The sequence below is a fragment of the Coenobita brevimanus genome, chromosome 37 (assembly GCF_032717465.1).
Source record: "Coenobita brevimanus isolate Jiangsu-jjx chromosome 37, ASM3271746v2, whole genome shotgun sequence".
NCBI classification, from domain to species: domain Eukaryota; kingdom Metazoa; phylum Arthropoda; class Malacostraca; order Decapoda; family Coenobitidae; genus Coenobita; species Coenobita brevimanus.
This window is the reverse complement of record NC_136990.1, coordinates 5,685,319-5,707,919: the sequence shown is the minus strand read 5'-3', so window position 1 is coordinate 5,707,919 and position 22,601 is coordinate 5,685,319. Positions and strand designations below refer to the sequence as shown.

At 41.3% G+C, this 22,601-nt stretch overlaps 1 long non-coding RNA gene across 1 annotated transcript in view; it reads left to right on the top strand.

Annotated features, from left to right (window-relative positions):
• Nucleotides 1-4,765: 4,765 nt before the first annotated feature.
• Nucleotides 4,766-22,601, top strand: part of LOC145396371 (uncharacterized) — a 64,353-nt gene continuing 46,517 nt past the window's right edge. The window contains exon 1 of the long non-coding RNA XR_013896772.1: nt 4,766-4,908. This is a non-coding gene — a long non-coding RNA (uncharacterized LOC145396371). The remainder of the gene's footprint in view (nt 4,909-22,601) is intronic.

Below are 22,601 nucleotides of genomic sequence, written 5' to 3'. Positions count from 1 at the left end.
AGAAAGGGTGGGTCTTTCGTCAGATAGGTACGGCAGGCCCTCCGTTACTGAGGTGGAGCGCAAGCAGAGAGAGACAGACAGACAGACAGAGACAGAGACAGAGAACAGAGCGGATGAGACATTAAGAGAATCGGTGAATGTGGAATGATGAGACTATATAATGCCTGATGTACTGTAAGCTGTGGTTAAAAAAATACCTACGAGTATCTGTTTGGCTTTCTATCTGTCTTTCCATTTATCTGCCTGTGTCAATTTATTTCAGGCTGATTAGTGAATTACATCACAATATCCATCGTAGTCAAGCTATTTTGCGTGTGAGCAGTTAGATATAGAAATGTAGTTTGCATAATGACTTGTAACAACTATCATACCTACTGCACTTTTCTGTATTGCAAGGAAGAAGGAATCAAAGACCAAAAGTCTGCAAAAATGTTACTTCCAACAAAAACAAACACAAGATAACAGAGAGCCATATTCAAGAACCATTCATTTCGAGATGCCTGGACACACTGCGTTTGAAAGTCTGGAGATCATAGGCAGTATCAAATACAGACAGAGGACGCCAATTCCAGAGCTGACCTGTTGCATAAATGAAAGACTGGGAGTAACGGTTAACTCTTGCATTAGAGAGTTGGACAGAAAAGGGATGAGGCTTGTTGCTAGACGGGTTCTACGAGCCCGTCGTAGTGGTGGAGGGATGCCAACAGACAATTCTAAGGAGTAGTAACCATTGAAGGAGCGACTGTAAAGAAATAAAGATGCAACAGTGCGACGAAGAGACAGAGGTTGAAGGGAGCCAGTAAGAAGAGTTACATAATGAGACGAAAAGCCTTTGACTCCCCCTTGTTGAGAAGAGTCGTTTGTGGGGAGCCTCCCCACACATGAGAGTTGTACTCTACAGGGACGAATAAAACGTGTGTATAAAGTCAACAACTGTACAGGGGTAAAGAAGGCATGGAGTCGGCTTAGAACACCTAATCTTTTGGAAGCAGATTTTCCAAGAGAGGTAATATGATCTTTTCAAGATAAATCCCTAGAGAATGAGACCCCAAGTATGTTTAAAGATGATGCATGATGGAGCTGGATAACGTAAAAAAATTAGAGGATACTCCTGCAGAAGATTTTTACTGGTTAGAAGACGTATAACTGAGTTTTTGACGCATTAAAAACAATAACATTACTTTTTTGCCCAATTAGAAATATAAGCCAAGTCAGACATTAGGTTTGCCATAGCCTCATCTTTTGTTTATTGAAATAATTGCTGAGATGGATGCTGTGAGAAGCAGATCGAAGGGCGGAGTCATCAGCATATGAGTGGGTACGGTTAGATGTATAGGTTAGAAGGTCATTGATGAATAGAAGGAAGACAGTTGGTGATAGGACAGAGCCCTGAAGAACACCGCTATTGAAAGCCTTGGGAAAAGAAAGCTGGCTGTCTACAACAGCTATAGAACGACCAAAAATGAAGCTAAAGATGAGGGCACAGATAGAAGGATAGAAACGGGAAGAGGACAGTTTGGAAATTAAAAATTTATGCCAGAGTCAAGCGAAAGCCTTTGAGATGTCTAGTACAATGCGAAAGCTTCCGCCAAAGTCCCGAAAGGAGGAATGATGAGAGTCTGAAAGCTAGTTAAGATGATCGCCAGCACAACGTCCCTGCCGGAGCCCATACTGATAATTGGAAGGAAGGTTGTGATAGGAAAGGTGCTTTCAAGTATTTTTGTTAAGAACAGATTCAAACATTGGCAGTGCTACGTTGTTGCAACCCTCCATCTGACCAAACACTTACCCCCCATCTCCCTGCACACCTAACCAAGCGAACGGCCCTCACCGCCCCTCCACCTCCCCCTCCTCTATATAACACAGAGACATTTAAACTCAAAAAAATTTGTAATTTATCCAAGGTAATAATGAGGTTCTGAGCAGATTTATTGAAATGTTGACTCATGCTTTTTTCACTAGCCAGCCATTTTTTGATCACATAATAGGTACAGTCATGCAACTTTATACATCATTAGATATTCATATAATCATTTATCATGTACAGTTTCTGCCTCCTAGGTGTAATAGTTGCATAGTTTTAACAGAAAAATGCATTGGACCCCTCAGATTCCTTGGGCAGGTCGCACTGAAATATCTGAGATTTTTTTTTCACTTTTTCATTTTAAAAAAAAAAAAAAACGAAAACAGCATTCTACCTATCAAAAGGCATCAGTTCACTCTAACACACACAACTATGTGAAACTTCATGACCCTACAGTGAATGCTTTCTGAGTTCTGGCCTGAAAACGAAATATATACCTATTGTTGTTGATCCCAGAGATAACAATACCCTCCTCTGATTTTGTTAGGTGAAGGGTAAACACTTTTGGAACAGAGGATGTTAAAGCAGTCGGGAGATAGAGGGCTGGGAATGGTCAGCCATCTTTGAGACAGGCTGAATGACAGCAAACCTTAAGCAAGAAGGAAAGGTTCAAGTTAAGAAAGATGAAAGAGTTTACTTAGGCAAGGTGTCAGCACAGAAGCACAGTTCTTGATGACAACAGGAGGGACCCCATCAGACCCATATGCCTTGTTAGTACTGAGGTCAGTGATTGTAGAAAATGCATCAGTTGAAGACATTTTAATGCCAGCCATGAGAAAGTATGAGTAAGGAAGTGATGTAGGAACAGCACTAGAATTACGAAGTATCTATGGTGGAACTGGAGGAGAAAATCTGAGCGATGAGTTCTACTGTATCAGTAGCTAGAAGAAACTGCTACAGAGCCGTCAGAGTGGAAAAGAAGAGGGAAATATGATGAGGAAAAATTGTTAGAAAGTTTTTTTTTTGGGGGGGGCGTGGTGCCAGAAAGAGCAGGAAGAATTTGAGTTCGAGAGTTCACAGCATTTAGTATGAACGAAATTATTTTTATCAGAGCAAAGAACAGACTCAGCACGATTCTGGGCAGAAACATAGGCTAAAAGAGATGAGACTCAGGGGTGGGTTAGATTTGGTACCTTTTGTAGGGTCTTTCCTTGTTGTGGACAGCATTTAAACAAGCGTGATTAAACCAAGATTTATTTATTTATTTTTTGAATTAGTCACAGGATAAGAGAAGGAAACGTATGCTTCCATGCCTGAGAGAATAATCTCCATAATGTGCAAGGCACACTAAGATTTTTCTCAGCCATGGAAGCAATAATCATTTCAGGGAAAATCAAAGAAGTACTGCCTGAGGGCCTTTCAGTCAGCAGGTCCAAAGTGTCACAGCCGTCGCTTCCTGGGAGGGTCCATAGGTCTTACTGGAGCGACAGGACAGGTTAAGGCAATAAAGTTGTGATCAGAGGAGCTCAACAAAGTGAAAACATTAACAACATGTGCAGAAGTGTTTTGGAATTCTCTCGATGGCAGTCAGGGTTACATGTAGGTGCTGCACAGGCTGCTCTAGGTCATTAAGGGTAGAAAAGATGTAGGTTTGTTCACCAGGAGAGAAGAGCCAAAGGTAATGATGAACATTGAAATCACCTAAAATGGAGATTTCAGAGAAAGGAGAAAATGATAGGATATGTTCCATCTTAGAAGTAAGATAGTTGATGAATTTTTTAGATAAATAGAATTAGGGGATAAGTAAACAACACAGGTATATTCAGTCAGAAAATGGCAGGATAGCCAAAGCCAGAGAGTGGAGAATTCAGAAGATTCAAGTTCAGGAACACGAGCAAGATATTCTGTTGTGCACATATACACAACAGTCACCTTTGGCTTTGCAGTGAGTATAGAGAAAGTAGGAGGATACTGAGAAGGGTTTGCTATCAGTAGCATCAGACAGTTGAGTCTCGGTGAAAAGAAGGTGAGTTTTAGATGCAGAAAGGTGGTGTTCAACAGAGGGAAAGTTAGAGGAAAGTCTGCGAACGTTGCAGAAATGAAGTTAATCCGGCAGTGGTTCCAGGTATCTTGCTTGGCCGTTACCGGGAAAGGGGCGAATGGTGGGGGCTTTTATGCCCCCTCCCTGGAGATTGCAGAGCGTGGTGTTGAGATGCCCTTTTTTGTTGAATAGAAAATGTAGTGTGTAGCGTGCATGTAGTTTGATGACAGCTACAAGAACTTGTACTGGGGAGCATGCTGGCCTACTCTCTGTGTTACTGAAATACTGAAAAATTCAGCAAAGGGGGATGGTAAAGAGCTAGTACCGAGGGCTGATGAAATGGGCGCTCCAACTCTCCCTGTCAGCTTTCCATCCACCTTGTGTGCGTAGCCCATTCTTATTACAAATCTGCTGTTTGCTTAGAGCAGTGAGTTAAATATAATTACATGCAACAATTGAATATCGACGTAGGAACATAAATGCAGTTTGATTAGTGAGTTGTGATAGAGTAATTTTCTTAATCATATTTGTATAATAATTCTTAAACAATTTATCAGCGAAATGTAACTCACATATCGTTACTTTGTTCGCATAATTTAATACGTTTAATCTGCTTCCTCAACCTATTGAGTTAGAGCACCAAAACTACCGCAGCCTGCCTGTCTCTGTGAAATACGGAAATTACATGAAAGGACATTGTTCAATGAGCTAGAGCCTTAATTGTGTGTGTTGTGTGTGTGTGTGTGTGTGTGTGTGTGTGTGTGTGTGTGTGTGTGTGTGTCTTTATTACGGAAATCTACGTTGTTGAATTACAGCTTAATAACTATCCTAACTTTTGGTGTGTATATCATTATCTGTTCAACACGAAAATGCAGTTCCCTTGTGATTTACAGCTCAGTAAAAGTGACATTTGTGTGTATGTGCTTCTTTGTTCCAGCAGTGAAACTCCTGCTCTTGGTTCTGGCCAGTTGTTCCTTTGCATCATCACAGCATGTTGGCAGGACGAGGCGTGGCCAGACTCCCACCAGTCAATCCTGTGCCCATCATGGCTCTGGTCCCGTAGGTCAGTGTTGTGTGGTTTTGATGCTGAACACTGTATATACACACACACACACACACACACACACATATATTTACATATATACAGTATAGAACATTGACAACTGAGGATCCAGTGGGGAACCTGATAGCATATATAAAACTGAAGACCAGGACAAGGAGACGATGAACTAGTTCGCGATTTATTGCAGTAGTGACGTTTCGAGGTAATCCAACCCCATCATCAGACACAACTAAAATATATACAAAACGAAATATAAAATTTTTAAATTCATTTTGTATATATTTTAGTTTTGTCTGATGATGGGGTTGGATTACCTCGAAATGTCACTACTGCAATAAATCGCGAGCATGATACCAGTTCATCGTCTCCTTGTCCTGGTCTTCAGTTTTGTATACAGTATATATATATATATAGAGAGAGAGAGAGAGAGAGAGAGAGAGAGATATATATATATATGTATATATATATATATATATATATATATATATATATATATATATATATATAGAGAGAGAGAGAGAGAGAGAGAGAGTATATATATATATATATATATATATATATATATATATATATATATATATATATATATATATATATGAGCATTTTATTTACAACTCCAAACTTAATAATAATTTTAACACATTGTTCATATATATATATATATATATATATATATATATATGTATATATATATATATATATATATATATATATATATATATATATATATGTATGTATATATATATATATATATATATATATATATATATATATATATATATATATATATATATATATATATATATATATATATATATATATATATATATATATATATATACTGTATATGTGAAGTTTTAGTTATGTCGCATTTTCTGATCTATATTTAATCGTTTCCATTTAATTCATTTTCAACGCTTAGGTAAAGAAACCTAGTTCGTTTTCTTTCTTTGTCTTTTTTTTTTTTGTAATGTTAAAGTTTATATGGGTATATAGTGGATATATTTATTTTCTAGCTCATTGTATAACGCTAAGCAGCATTCTAGATAGTTTTGTGAACAAGTGTAGCGGTATTTGTGAAAATGAATTTGGCATCCCTGCGTATAGAGTGTAGTGTCTCCAGCTTTGTGTGTTGCGTGGACGGCTCAGTTTGCTGGTACGAGCGAAAACATTGGGTCCTTTATCAGTGAACTAATTAACCATGCAAGCAGTGGGACGTAAACAAACAGATGCAGCGTTGAAAAAGTTATGGGAAGTAGAAAATAAGATTTGGTAGACCCTGGTAACGCTGACAGAGCCGTCCCCGCGACACACGAGGACAGAAATTAATAATACACAGATAACACCGTATGACGATAGAAACTCATGGCTGAGTTATTTACCTATTGAGCCCCGGAACATTTTTTTTTATTCCTAACCCCTGACGATTTTACAGGTGTTATAGTAATTAATTCAAGGCTTTTTACACAACCTCAGTCGTAAAGTCATCCCTATACTGAAAAATAAATCGTTGCGATGGTCTGTGATAGGAAAAGCTTCTTCAGGGTGAAAGGGTTGGTATACTTTGTTCACTTTACCCTGACCAATTACCATCTCAGGATCTTGAATGTTTGGTTATAACAGTATATCAACACGAGAATATGATGCTGGTCATGATGAAGTGCTACAGAAGGGATATGGAGCCACAGTATTGTCCTTTTCTGCTACTGAGCTACGTGGAATAAGCTGCAAATGGATATCTTGGCCGAGTTAAAGTGAATGAAGTATATATTATAGTAGATGCAACCCCAGGCGCATCTGAATTTTGAACCCAGTAAACTGCAGGCTAAAGTTACCCTTCTCGCGCAGTCCACCATCCTCCCTTGTGGGGATAGGAAGAGAAGTGAGGAACATTTGTATGACTAGGCAGAGGGGCCACCCGACCATATCAGTGCCAGCACGTAAAGGCTTGCAGGACGTGAGAAATTTTTATACTTCCAACCACCAGACGATTTTATTCAGCTTTGGATTCGCTTATTATTCTCTAATCTAAAGGCGACAGAATAAAAGATCTTGTACTTAAACCTGAAATCGCATGGAGTGAAGACCCCTAATTTTTGACGATCATTTATGGAACGCCTGTGGTTCTTACGTATGGTCAGCCTGCGTCCCATACTAAACAGTGCAGTCAGTAGCCATATAGGAAGGACAGATACGTTCCATTATTGTCAAGTATTTCAAAAATTGTCGTCAAAATTTTGGAGTCTGCATCCCACTTCTCCATACGGATTTAAACATACGACCCTTAAACTGAGACCGAGATTATGTGAACGAGTCTCCAGCTTTGACGATAATTTCTGCAGTGTGTAATGATGGCTGATCACTGACGCACATCATGGAAACACTGATGTCTCGAATATGTCTGCTTCAGTGTGTGGTATGTTCGTAGCACAGGTAAGGGCAAGGTTTAGTATGGTCGACAAGAACTTGGAACGTCATATAATCACAGGCTAGTGATGAAACTATATACCTATAATAGGAGTGGACCAGAGACTAAACCTCAGTGGTGATTGACCTGCATCATGCGTATCCAATTCTCTGGGGCTTTAATGATGAGAACTACAAAAAGTAAATAAGATAGACCTCTAAAAATGATGTAAGAGATGCACCGATACTCGATAAAACAGAGATTGAAAGATGAGAACATTATTTACTTAACGAAGGAGGAAGAGAAGGAAAATGCGGAGGAAATCTCGTGATGGAAGAGGCGACGCATCTTTCAGTATATGATTTATACGCTAGAGTCAGAACATTATGTTTAACACCAAAAAACTACGCCTTACATAGGACGGCTCCTTCGTGCATACACTATCACAGCAACAGGTGCAGCAAGGACCAACTGTTTATCTGCCTACACTGTGATGGGTTGTTTCTCAGACATGTGTGAACTACGTGTTCTCTTGATATTTGTCTCTAGCATGTTTATGAAATAATCTTTAACATTTCACCGGACAATGCTGCAGTTACGTTTGTAACATGCAGCTGACATGCGTGTGACATGATTCATTACTGTGTTTCGGGGAAAGTTTCCAGCATGTGTGGGCGGACTTCTATTAAGACGGCCATGAGTGTCGAAATGGTCAAGTGTTGAACACTTGTAGGTACGAAGCTGCTGGCCTCATAGCGCCAGAATTCGAATCCTGGTTCGGACAACTGGTGCCACTCTACTCAGACCTCCATCCCGTCTTTGTGTGCTGGCAGCTAAAGTGAATAACCAGGGCAACACAAAGGTGAGGAAGGGGGACTTTTTATGCATGGTCGCGGAGGGTGAAGACGTATACTCTCCTCTAGATATAGGGCTGCCCCACCGGCATTAGTTTTTTCTTGTCTTTCGCCACTAGGGCGTATTTTTCAGTTAGGTTAGATAGTATTCATTTTCCTCCCTTCCCTGTTTAGAGATACAATAGGTGTTTGTGTCTTTTTCTGAGTTTACCTTTGCTTACGCGCCCACGGAGGGTCCCCCCCACTGATCGCTCTGGGGTGTGAATAGACACGGTCGTGCCTCCCTGGAGTGGTTTGAGAGGGCAACCTCAGACATAGGTGTTTGGTCCCAGGTTGATTGTCCTTTGCCTGTTTTCTCACCTTCTTCCCGCTTCCCCCGTTAGGGGGGAGTGGTACTATGGCGGACGCCCCTACTGCCTTCCCCCCCCCTTCAGGGGAGGAGGTAGTCCTGACCGACCCCCAACTGCTGAACGGACAGACTGCCCTGAGACTGAACAGCCCCAGACACGTACACCGCTAGACATAACTGTAAATAACGTGTCCTTTGTATTACTTCATGCGGTTGGCTCCACTCCCCTGTCCAGCCTCAATCCCTTCATCATCAAGAAGGTGATTGATGGGTGTGCCGGTGAGGTGGAACAGGTGAAAAACCTTGCTAGTGGGGACCTTCTAGTAAAGACTGTAAACTCATGCCAGGTAAAGGATTTGATGATGATGAGTAAATTCCACTGTTATGATGTTGTGCCAATGATCCCACACTCCATGAATTCCTGTAAAGGTGTTATCACCTGTAGGGACCTCATGGTCATGGAAGAGGACGACATCATACGTGAACTTGCTCATGAAGATGTAATTGATGCCCGTTTCATTACGAGATTTTCCGAGGGCAGGAGGACGAAAACGGCCACGGTTATAGTGACTTTCGGCAAAATAACTCTCCCAACCCATATCAAAGTATGAAATTGTTAATGTAAGGACATACATCCCTAACCCACTTAGTTGTTTATGATGTCAGTTATATGGACATCATGAAGGGTCTTGTCGGGCTTCCCAATCAGTCTGTGGCAATTGTGTAACGCAATTGCTGAACATTGCACATCAGAGACTGTTAGCTGCTTTCACTGCAAGGGTGCTCACTCCACTTCATCTAGGGTCTGTTCCAAGTGGAAGGAGGAGAAAGAGGTCTGTGCGGTGAAGGTGACTGAGGGCATCTCTTTCTACAAAGCAAGGAAAAAGGTGAAGGAGTTGCATGCAACTCCCACACCGAATAGGTCCTATGCTTCGGCGGTGATGTCCCACCCTGTGATGTGCACTGTGGACACGCAGACTGATCTCGTGCTTGTTAATCAAGTCACTCACTCTACCTCCACCTCCACCTCTCAGCCTCCTGTACAATCCAACTCTCTAACTGACCTCCCTAAAGCTTTTTCATACTCACAGGCTGCTGCTGCTTCTCAGTCAGTCAAGCCTAAACCGAAGTCTGACAAGTCTGTAAAGCACAACTTCACCACCATTTCAAAGCTACGTCCTCATGTCCTTCTTGCTCCTGGTCCAGCGAGGGAGAGAAAGAATGGTTCTTCCTCGGTGGAATCTGGGAACCTAGTTATTGACGAAAATATGGAGGTTTCCATCAGCACGCACTGGGAAAGGTCCCCCGGTAGCCACTCGCCTGGTCGGGGGGGGGGGGCATAAAAAAACTAAACACACTGGCCACCCTCGTAAATCTTAAACCACCGCATTCTCTATATTACAGTGGAATTGTAGAGGTGTTGGGAATAAGTTACAAAATATAGCAATCTTGCTTTCATTACACAGGCCAGACATTGTTTGTTTACAGGAGACGTGCCTCCTGATACTCCACAGTTCCAACACTATCACTCGCATAGAAGATATGAAGGTCACGGAGTTGCCATATACATACACAAATCACACCCACAAATGGCAGTGATTCTAAATTCTACTCTGGAAGCCGTCGCGTGCAGAGTAAAATTTAATAACACTTATCTGTCTATTTGCTCTCTGTACTGTCCTCCACACGGCCCCATTGAGTGTGATGCTTTAAATTCACTATTTGAACATCTACCTGGGAATAAGTTAGTGTTGGGCGACTTTAACGCCCATCACTATCAGTGGGGTAGCTTGAGGATCGATGGTTGAGGGGAGCAAGTAGCCGACCTAATACTACAGTCCAACCTTTGCTTCTGGACGATGGTAGAGCGACTCGTGTAGATGATCGTACTGGTAATTTTTCGGCCTTTGACTCTTTATGACGATTCCTTGGGGAGTGATCATTTACCCATCTGTCTTTCTTATACACGTGACATCATTTCGGACCCTCCACCTCCAATATTTAACTATAAGAAAGCAGTTTGGGGATCCTTCTTGAGGATCGCCAATTTAGATATATCTGGGGAGACCATAGATGTTAAGGTCGAAAATGTAACTACTTCCATATTACACGCAGCTGAGGCTACTATTCCCAAGACTTTTACAGTTCATGCGAAGCATTGAGCACATTGGTGGATCCTGGATTGCCGACAAGCATTAAGGAAACGCAATAGGAGATACAGGATTTTTGATAGTCAGCCCACTGAGGACAATTTAATTGCGTACAAGCAGGCACGGGCTGAGGCAAGGAGAACAATAAGGGCCAAACGTGACTCCTGGCGGTCCTTTGTGTCCACGGTGACTTGTACTACACCATTAAGTAAAGTCTGGTCCACTATCAGAATATTAAATAATAAAGGCCCATATTTCCCTATCACCACCCTACAGGTGAATAACACCATCTATGACGAGCCCGTGGACGTTGCTAACATCCTCGCCAGGAGTTTTTCTCATGTAAGTAGCTCAGCCAATTATGACCCGTGTTTCCAACATCATAAACGCACGGCTGAGCTACAGTTAATAGACTTTGCCACAGAAGACGTAGACTCCCCGTACAACCAAGAGTTTACGCTAGATGAACTGCTCCTTGCCCTTAAATCCTGTAAAGACACCGGCCCTGGACTAGACACCATCACGTACGGTATGATCCAGCATCTTAATCAGCACAACCTGATTAAGATGTTTGCATTGTACAATGAGATTTGGGCATCTCGTATGTTCAGAAGCTCATGGCACTTTGCGCATGTCATACCGATACCCAAAGAGGCTGGTCATCTTATGAATCCCACTTCATTTCGTCCTATTGTGTTGACTTCTTGTCTATGTAAGGTCATGGAACGTATGGTAAACAATAGGCTTCTTTTTGTTTTAGACTCAAAGAATTTGTTAAATGATCAACAATGTGGCTTCCGTAAATACAGAAGTTCACTAGATCATTTAATGAATTTGGAGCATTGTATTTCAGAGGCATTTGCCAATAAAGAATTCATGATAGGGGTGTTCTTGGACATCCATAAAGCCTATGACATGACATGGCGACACGGTATACTAATGAAGCTCTATGCTTATGGTTCAAGAGGAAATTTGCCTATTTTTATTTCAAATTTCTTAAGGGACAGGACTTTCTCTGTCAAATTGCCCCGTAATGTAACATCGGATATATTTATCCAGGAAAATGGGGTGCCGCAGGGAAGTGTGCTTAGTCCTACTTTATTTAGTATTATTATCAATGATATTCTGTCATCAGTTCTCATCCCGAGGAACCTTAAATACTCGCTCTACACTGAAGATTGTGCAATATGGCACTCTTCCCTTAATGCTCAATTTTTGGCTGGGCGAAATCAAGCAGCCCTTGACTCCGTCCACCAATGGGCCTTGCAGTGGGGATTTAAGTTTTCCGTCCCTAAGTGTGCCACTGTAGTCTTTACGACTTGTAACGTACCTAACTTGTGCTTAACTTTGGATAATCAGGCGGTACCTTTTCAAAATTGTGTAAAGTCTTTAGGAATACATTTTGATCATCGTTTGAACTTCAAAATTCATGTTAATAAATTGCTTGCTCATTGTGATAAACCAATAAATGTCCTCAAGTAACTAGCGGGTACTACATGGGGTGCCAACAGAAAATCTTTATTAATGGTGTATAAGTCCCTTATTTGATCGAAGCTAGACTATGGTGCACAGGTGTATGGCTCAGCATCCGATGCCATGCTGAAAGGATTGGATGTGTTACAGAATAAATGTTTGCGAATGTGTCTTGGAGCTGTCCTGTGTACCCGTGTAGCTCGTATGGAAGTGGAGGTGAATGTGTCTCCCCTCCATATTCGGCGTGACCACCTGGCCCTATCATATGGCCTACGAACATCAAGGAAAAGTAATATTGGCAATGTGGCCTGTACTCCCCTGCGTCAATACCACTATCTTCTGCAGGGGGGGGGGTGCGTCGGCCACTTGCCGTTCGCCTCCACTTACTAACTCAGGAGCTTGGTGTGGACCTCAGTGACTGTGACAAGTTGGTGTTTAAAAATATAGCGCCTTGGGAGCCACCCGGTTTTACTGTTGATGTGTCATGGCTCCCAGCACTAAAGACCAAGGCACCAGAGGCAGAGGTCCACCACTTGTTTTGTAACATCATAGTACGTCACTTGGGGTCCCACCAATTGTACACCGATGGTTCCAAGTCGAGTGAATGTGTGGGTGCTAGTGTGTGGTCGACCAAATGTGCCCTCAGGTATCGGTTGCCAACTCATACATCTGTGTTTACCTCCGAACTTTTTGCTATTGACAAAACCATAGCCTATGCTCTCAATTCTAGGAATGACTCATTTGTCATATTTTCAGATTCAAAATCACCCCTTCAAGCGATTGCTTCTTTCACTACGAATTCTAATGAGATCCAGGGCCGCATTGTTAATAAACTGCATTCATGCAACAATGAGCAGGCTGACTTACTTGCAAAGGAGACTTGGGACGTTCCTCGTGATCTACGGTTGAGGCTCTCTCTTGGAAAGAAATCAATAAATCTTCTGTGGCAAGGTCAGCAGACCAGACTAAATATGCCAACATGCAAGCCGTACCTGGGCGACTGGGACACCGCCAACCGTCCCAGTTGCCTGGAAGAAAAAGTGTTGGCTCGTTTGCGGCTTAATGCCACCATCCTCACGCACATGAAACCTTATATGGAAAGACGATTCCCACTGCATTGTGACATCGCTGATGCGGTGTTATCTATCAGTCATATCATCCTGTGCTGTCGGCGATTTATTCGTGAACGCGCGTCACTTACAAATTACTACGGCGCAACAGATGTCCCCTTCACCCTTTCCACCATCCTGGGTGATAGGGACATTGTTATGACTGATAAATTGATGGCTTTCTTGAGAGACCGGACTGATCAGAGTGATATGACATTTTTACTGTATGGGTATGGTTTTTATCGAATGTAAATATGTATATATTGTACTATTAATTACGGTTGACAGTTGACATATTTGAAATAGTTCCTCCTCCCACAGATCTGTTTCTAATATTGATGTCCCCTACATTAAATCCGGTTCCTCGCCTGACAGTCACCAGCTGATGAGTGCAAGTCTGCAATATAGATAGGTATTGGGCATTTGCAGTCGATGGTGGTCTGTTGGGCGAGGTCCTTCAGTTTTTGTACATATTATGTAAATACAGTGGGGCACCAACTTTCGCTACAGCAGGATTTGCGGAATCCACTTTTGCGGCATGCACCAAATATTCCCTAACTTCCACTTTCGCTTGAAAAAAAATCGATTTTCGCGCACAAATTTTGGGTTTGGGACAATATTTTGAACTTTGAATTTCCTGCACCGCCCGCCCGCAACCCACCGCCATCTTGAATGACGTCATGTCAACACTCTGTCCACCCATTCCCTCCATTGTGTACGAGCGTGCTAGCTCCATTGTGTTGGATTCTCACGGTTCAATGGCCTCTACTATACCTGGTAGTGTGGGGAAAGGGCCTGGTGGTGTGGGGGGAGAGCCTGGTGGTGTGGGGGAAGGGCCGGGAGGCAGTGGTGGTGATAAAAAGAGGTGGAAGTACCATTGGAAGCCGAGGGGGCAGCCGACCATGGTGCTATCCCTACTGACAGTGCCATAGAAGAGCTTAACCTGGATGAAGATTTCGATGGATTTGTTCAAGAGAACCTAGCACAAAGGGAAATTCAGCACAGAGTGGAAGTGTTGCATCAAGTTGCATCTGAGGAGGCAGAGAGAGAGAGAGAGTGGTAGCGAGGCAGCAAGAGGTGGCGCCAATACGTCTGGCGTGGCTAAATAAGCCCGCCATGCGCCTCGGATACTTACCCCCAACATCCATTAAACACCTCAACCTGGTCTCTGTGGTATGTTTCTCCTCATATAATGTGTACTGTACAGTTTTTATTGTTTGTATCTCACAATGCAATGTACAATAGTGATTTGATGTACTGTATTGCAAGTGAAAATGAAAATCTGATGTTACTTTAGGATAACCGGGAACCAATTAGCCTTTTTGCCATAAAGACAATGCCCCAACTTTCGCTAATTCCACTTTCGCGCATTATTTTTGGACCCAATTAGGCGCGAAATTGGTGCCCCACTGTATATTATATCACCTTGTTTAAGTTATTTTAATTAGGTCCTAAAGCTGACGTTTATGAAAATGTTCCTGACTCATCTGGTTCTCTTTCATATATTGATGTCCCCTATATTAGGTTGTGCCTCGACTGACAGTCACCAGGTGATGAGTGCAGGTATGTAATGTAGAAAGGCATTACATATCTGCAGTCGATGGTGTTCTCTTGGTCGAGGCTTTTTTATCATTAGTGTAGGTCTAGTTATTTGTCTCTTAGGATTTAGTATAGGTTAGCGATTTGTCTGTTAGGTGATTAGGTTTAGGGTCTTTAGATTAGGTATTTTTGTTTATGAAGAATGTAAGGTCAAATATATATATATATATATATATATATATATATATATATATATATATATATATATATATATATATGCATGAAAGTGTCTGTATATATGCATGGAAGTGTGTGTGTGTGTTGTATGTATATATATATATATATATATATATATATATATATATATATATATATATATATATTTATATATATATATATATATATATATATATATATATATATATATATATATATATATTGTTACATAGCCTATGATTTCATCATCCTTTGTGTAATTCTAACGTACAGTATGCTGCATGTTTGATCACGAGCGTGTTTTACCTCACTCCCCCCGTCCTCCCTTATAGTAGAGTAAGTCGTTCTTTCTGTTGTTCAGAGCAGGATTGTCAACTCTTTGTCCCCATGGCTTCATTTGCGCGTCCTTCTTACAAGTTGTATCAAGCTCTGCCGGCCCCTATATAATGAGCTCAGTCTCTGCATTATGGACACTTAGGTCTACTCCTCATTTTTGTTCACATCTCTGTCCTCCCCTGTACAGTTGTTATTATTGTGAGTGCTCAGGAAGTCTCCAACCATCTAGCAGCTGTGTAATTTGAGTATAAGTGTTGTTGCATTTTTTCTTGTACTGTGTAGCGTAAGGTGTTAATTCTTAGGGTTAGTAGGGTTTTTGTGATTCATGTGTTTTGGGTGTCAGCCCTTATTATTAATATTTTTGAACCTGTAATAATATATCTTGCATTCACTGAGTATTATCTGGTATTTTAATTTTATCAAGGCTGACTTAGATAAATTTACTCTTGCTAATTTCGTGTTAATAGAGGCTATTGCAGTTAACTATATATTTAACCTGTTTTTTGCCATTACATTATCCTTATGAGTCCTGAATGTTTTGTTGTTAGTTTGAGCATTAACCCCTTAACCGCGGGGCGTCACTTTCGCGACGCTTGGGAGCAAGGGATCATACCGCGGGGCGTCGCTTTTGTGATTCTGTGTTATTTTGAATTCACCCGGGCTTCCAAGTTGGGGCTTGTATCATCTATCAGTACTGCCAATGTCCAACACTAGTCAGCACTCCTAATCTCATCTGTACTCCCATCCATTGTTGACAATTTAGCCATTTCTCCCCGTTCTTGACTCCCCTCCCTACCCCCCCTCCATTACCCTATCCTCTCGCCTGCCCGGCCGTGCTATACTAAGTAAATCTTCCCTGGAATTTTTCACTGATTTCATCCATTGAAATAAGCCCTATGTCCTATTCTTATACCAAATAATATATACAAGAAAGAAATAAGGTAAGTGAGAGTGCCAAACACCTGGAATTGGCTAATTATCACCTGACAACACCTCACGTGCACTCGTTCGCTAATTTTTGCTGTTTTTTTCCCCTTGAAATATGCCCTATAATCTATTTTCGTAATAAATATACATGTAAGGAGGGAAGGGAGAAGCCTAAGTGATATTTACATTCACCTGGAACTACCTAATTTATAATGTATTGTCTAGATTTCCTGCCAATCATATCAGTGCTAAACAAAGATGTTTCAAGATCTAACATTGGTAGCTCTGAAAATATATCTCCTAAGTAGGCCTCTAATCTATTTTCGAAATAAATATACATGTAAGGAGGGAAGGGAGAAGCCTAAGTGATATTTACATTCACCTGGAACTACCAAATTTATAATGTATTGTCTAGATTTCCTGCCAATCATATCAGTGCTAGACTTAGCTGTTTCAAGAAGTAATATTGGTAACCCTGAATAACCCCTTAGCAGGCCTCCATGCTAGCCCTCCGTTATCAGGTTACTCTCAACTTCCGAAGTGAGAGTACGTATGTTTCTTCTTGCTGACTTCAAGGCCTTTTTTCACCCCCATGCAAATGGCCCTGTGACCTTTACCCCCTACTAAACCTCGTGTGGAAAGAGGTAAAGGGCTGACAATTGATAAAAGAGTGACTACGATCTTTCTATTGAGTAAAACAATGCAAGTGGAATTGTAAATAATGTGTAAATAATGTGTAAACAGCAAGTGAAAGTAATGAATGTAAATATACGTGAACAATGGAAAACAGTTTTATAAGTTATTTCAAGTGACAGTGCACAACACAGTGTAAATAAAATAGAAATGTAAATAACGTAAATAAAATAGAGAACGTAAATAGAAATGTAAATGAGTAGTATTATAAGAATATGAGTATATACCCTAGGAGTAATGAAAGTGAAAGTTTCACTCTAGCATGTCTGAATGCTATGAGTTATGAGAGTGAAGATGAAAGTGACATTCACTCTCAGTGCCAGTATACAGGACGAGAAAGTGAATGCTACGTATTTTACTGAAAGAAATTGAATCCCTACAGTGACAATAAACTAATACTACTGAAGGAAACTTATGAATAAAGACTGTAGATATATATAAGTGTTATATAGTAATAGAAATATAAAGTGTGAGGGGTTTTATGAATAATAAATGACAGACTACTAAGAGCGAACTAGTGCCAGTGCGACGATCAGACGCGCTCGTAATTTCCATTGCTTTCACAGTCTTTTTTTTTAGTATGGATCCCAAACTACTTGAAAATTGTAGAATAGTGTTTATAGTGTTTGTATCTGGCTGTGGTAATCATATTACGGGTTGTCGGGAAGTGTAAAGTGGAGACTTCGTTACCCTTCTTCAGAGGTCTCCACAAGTCCTACGGTAACCGACGAAGGCTCAACAATCATTCCAGGAGAAAGCTGAAGGTATGTGCCATAAGCATATATAATTTTATTATTCTAGGGCTAATAACTGATTTTTGGCAAATATTTTTTGAGAGTCTGTCGGAGCCCAAATAACCCCGCGGCACACGCAAGTCATTGGTAAACAAGCCCGCGGTGTAGGGGTTAAACTTTAACTTGTAATTTTACCTAACTCTTTTGTTTTGAACCTGGAACTTTACGGGACAGTAGTGATTTTTAGTATTCTCACTTAAAGTGTACATTATCTTTCTCTGTTCCGTAACATAAATTTGGCGACCTCGCCAGGATATTCAGGATATTATCATAAGGATATTGCTTGATATTTTGTGACTGTGATTTATTCATGATGTCTACTATTACTAAGCTTGATGAAGCCAAAGATTTTTTGTCAAGTGTGCAAACAGTGTGTGATGTAGAAAACAGAACAAAGAATGAACTTAAGCTTGTTGCTCAACAATTGGGAATTGCTGTTCGCTCTCATCATTCTAAAGATCAAACTGATGACATGATTAATGAAAGCTTGTTTAATGTAACTCCTCCAAATGAGCAAACGCAGATTGAATTAGCTAAGTTACAGCTAGCCCTGCATGAGGCTCGTGCTAAGGAGGCTGAATTTCAGGCAAATGCTAAGGAGGCTGAGTTTCAGGCTCGTGCTAAGGAGGCTGAGGCACAAGTTGAAATTGCTAGGATTCAGGCAGACCATGAGTATCGCATGAAACAAGGTGGAACTGGATCATCTAGCTCTGATGATTTTGATGTGGCTAAAAATGTTAAACTTGTCCCTCCTTTTAATGAATCTGATTTAACAAACTATTTTCAGTTGTTTGAGAGAGAGGGTAGCTACAGGTTTTAATTGGCCCAAAAAGTATTGGCCAGTACTCCTTCAAACTGTTCTCACCGGTAAAGCTCAAGTAACCTATGCATCTTTGCCTCAGGATCAATCTGATAATTATGATGTAGTTAAGAGCTTGATTCTTAAGGCCTATGAGCTTGTTCCTGAAGCTTATAGAGTAAAATTTAGGACAACTTATAAGCAAGATAAGCAATCCCGTGTTGAGTATGCAAAAATCAAAGAAAATCTGTTAGAGCAGTGGTTAAATTCTAAGAATGTGGATTCTGATTTTGGTAAATTTAAGCAGATGATTTTGCTGGAGGACTTCAAAAGGTGTATTAATAAAGATGTAAACCTATATCTTGATGAGAAAAGAATAGATAATTTGTCTGATGCTGCAGTTTTAGCTGATGAATATGTTTTCACTCACAAGAGATATTCTAAAGAAAAAGGGAAAGCTAAGAGTAAGTACGTTGCTTCTACTCAGAGTACAGGTAACAGGAAAGAGAATAAAGATGATGTTTCTCAGGAAGTAAATACCAGCTTCACCTCTAGATTTCAGAAAAGTAAATGTACTTTTTGTAGTAAGCTTGGTCATACTACAGAGAAATGTTTCAGGAGACAGCGTGATGTGAACAAAAAGGAGTCTTTGAATATTCAGTCAATTGGTCTAGTGTCCACCCTTGAGAGTTCCCAGAGTTCTTTAACTGAGTTGACTGAACCTGCTTTGAGGGGTAAATTAAATCCTCATGATGAAGCTCCTCTTTTGAGCAGTAACGTGGGTGACACTCTCAAGAGTTCATGTCCTAATTTCCTGTCTGATGGTTTTGTCAGTCCTCTGGACAGTAATAACAGGAAATCAGTTAAAATACATCGTGAGACAGGTGCTTGCCAATCCCTTATGCTGACCAGTGTTCTAGGCTCTAATGTTAATTCCTCTGATGAAACTGTAATCTTACAAGGCGTAGGGAATAATTACTTCTCTGTCCCTCTGTGCAGAGTGAATTTAGAGTCTGGTTTTGTTAATGGTTCCGTTATGGTTGGGTTGGTTGAGACACTCCCAATGTCAGGAGTAACTTTCTTACTTGGAAATGATATTGGTGGAAGTCAAGTGTGTCCAGCTCCTCAGTTGTCTAGTGAGCCAGTGGCTGCGGCCCAGGATTGTGATGTCCCTGATGTGTTCCCTGCATGTGCTGTCACTAGGGCTAAGTCTAAAGTTACTGGTGACTTAGAGGATAATGATGATGATGATGTTATCCTAGCTGACACTTTTCTTGCTAATTTGGACCACTCACCAGATGAGGCAGTACCCCATAGTGATGATAATTTGTCTCGTCAAGAGTTGGTTGAGTTGCAGGTTGCTGACCCTGAGTTGAAAGATCTAGCTAACTCTGCTTGCAGTGAGGAAGAGTCAGCTGGTGCTTCTACTTGTTATTATATAAAGTCAGGAGTACTTATGAGGAAGTGGAGACCCCCAACAGCATCAGCCGACTGTGAATGGGAGGTTGTACATCAAGTTGTCATCCCTCGTGTTTGTAGGCAGCATATCATTAGAGTGGCTCATGATTCCAGTTTGGCAGGACACCTTGGAGTGAGAAAGACTGTGGCACGCATTTTGAAACACTTCTACTGGCCAGGTATCTTCAGGGATGTTTCCTGGTATTGTAAGTCTTGTCACACCTGTCGAGTTGTGGGGAAGTGTAATCAGACCGAAAAGGTTGCACCTCTAGTTCCCATTCCTCCTTTTGAGGCGCCATTCACCCGTGTGTTGGTGGATATTGTGGGCCCTCTTCCTAAGACTTCTGCAGGATTTTCTTATGTGTTGACCCTGATTGATATGGCTACTCGTTATCCTGAAGCCATTCCACTAAGAAATATCTCAGCAAAGAACGTGGTTAAGGAAATGCTGGGGTTCTTCACAAAGTTTGGTCTGCCCAAGGAGGTACAGTCAGACCAGGGAAGTGATTTCATGTCAAGTGTTTTCAAGCAGTCTCTGAGAGAGTTGGGCATCGCCCAGATCGCGTCTTCAGCTTACCATCCCCAGACCCAAGGAGCGTTGGAGAGATATCATCAAACACTCAAATCGATGCTCAAGAAATACTGTTTGGAACATCAGAATGACTGGGATAAAGGTCTTCCATTCGTTGTGTTTGCCGCAAGAGAATCTCCAAATGAATCACTGGGCTTCTCACCTTTTGAACTACTGTTTGGCCATGAAGTAAGAGGACCCCTTAAGCTACTCAAGGAGTGCTGGCTGACGGAGGAGGATGACGTCAACCTGCTGGAGTGTGTGGTGGGGTTCGGGGAGCGGCTGTCCACTGCTTTACAACTGGCGAGAGAGAATTTAGGAGCTGCTCAGGAGAAGATGAAGACTTGGTATGATAAGAAGTCCAGGTTACGCCACTTTCAGCCAGGAGATCAGGTTTTGATTCTGCTACTGGTGCATGGGCAACCTCTTCAAGCCAAGTTTAGTGGTCCTTATTTCGTGGAGAAGAAACTCAGTGATGTCAACTATGTCATCGCCACAACAGATCGTAGAAAGAACAAGCAACTTTGTCACATCAACATGCTAAAGTTATACCACAGGCGGGACGAAAATAACCCAGTCTGCACTGTAGCTGTTCCACCCGAGTCTGCAAGTGAAGTTCTCCCATGCAGCATGAGCCTGAGTGATAGTTTGGGGAAGAATCCTGATATCATGAATAATCACCAGACTAAGCTTTCTCATTTAGCTCCCGAGGAAAGGCAGGAGTTTTCGGCATTACTGCAGGAGTACCCGCAAGTGTTCCGTGCCACTCCAGGAAGAACCACTGTGTTGATGCATGACGTCGATGTTGGAGACGCAAAGCCAATTAAACTGCCTCCTTACCGTGTGAACCCAGTGAAAGTTCCTCTCATCCAGAAGGAGCTTGGCTACCTGTTGGACCACAAGATGATTGAACCCTGTCAGAGCGAGTGGAGTTCTCCTGTCACTCTAGTCCCTAAGCCAGGTGGGTCACAGCGGCTTTGCATTGACTACAGACGTGTTAATCAGATAACCAAAACAGACACTTACCCTCTCCCTCGCGTGGAAGATTGCATAGACGAGATCGGAAAGGCTAGGTACATAAGTAAGTTTGATTTGTTAAAGAGATACTGGCAAGTACCTATGCCTGAACGTGCTAGGGAGATCTCATGTTTTGTAACACTAGGAAAGACTTTTGCATGTTCTGTAATGCCATATGGTATGAAGAATGCACCAGCCACATATCAGAAGCTCATGAATGTTGTAACAGAGGGTCTGGCAGGGTGTGTTGTTTATATTGATGATGTATTAATCTTCAGTGACAACTGGAAAGATCACCTATGCCATGTCAGTAAATTTCTTGAGCGTTTGGTTCAGGCTAATCTTGTAGCTAATTTATCAAAGTGTGAGTTTGGTCAAGCTAAAGTTCAGTACCTTGGGTACGTAATTGGTGATGGACATGTTGCACCACCAGGAGCTAAGGTTCAGGTTATAAGTGATCTTCCCAGACCTAAAAGTAGGAAAGAGCTACAAAGATTTTTGGGAATGGTAGGTTATTACAGGAGATTTGTTCTTAACTTTTCAATTCTTGTATCACCACTTACAGACCTACTGAAAAAGGAAGTTAAATTTGTCTGGACCGATAACTGTGAATCCTCTTTCACCAAACTTAAAGCTATCCTATTAAGTCAGCCAGTGCTCGCTACTCCAAATTTTGCTAAGCCTTTTAAGATGGCTGTTGATGCAAGTGATACAGGAGCTGGGGCTGTTTTGCTGCAAGAGGATGATCAGGGTATTGTATCTTATTACAGTAAGAAGTTCACTCCACCTCAAAAGAACTACTCAAGTATTGAGAAAGAGCTTTTGGCCTTGATTTTGGGTTTACAGCATTTTTCATTTTATTTGTGTTCTGGTTTTGACCCCATAGTCATTTATACCGATCATAACCCACTGAAATTCCTTAGTAAGTTTAAAGATAAAAATCAGAGATTGACAAGATGGAGTCTACTTCTTCATGAGTATTCATTAGACATACAGCATGT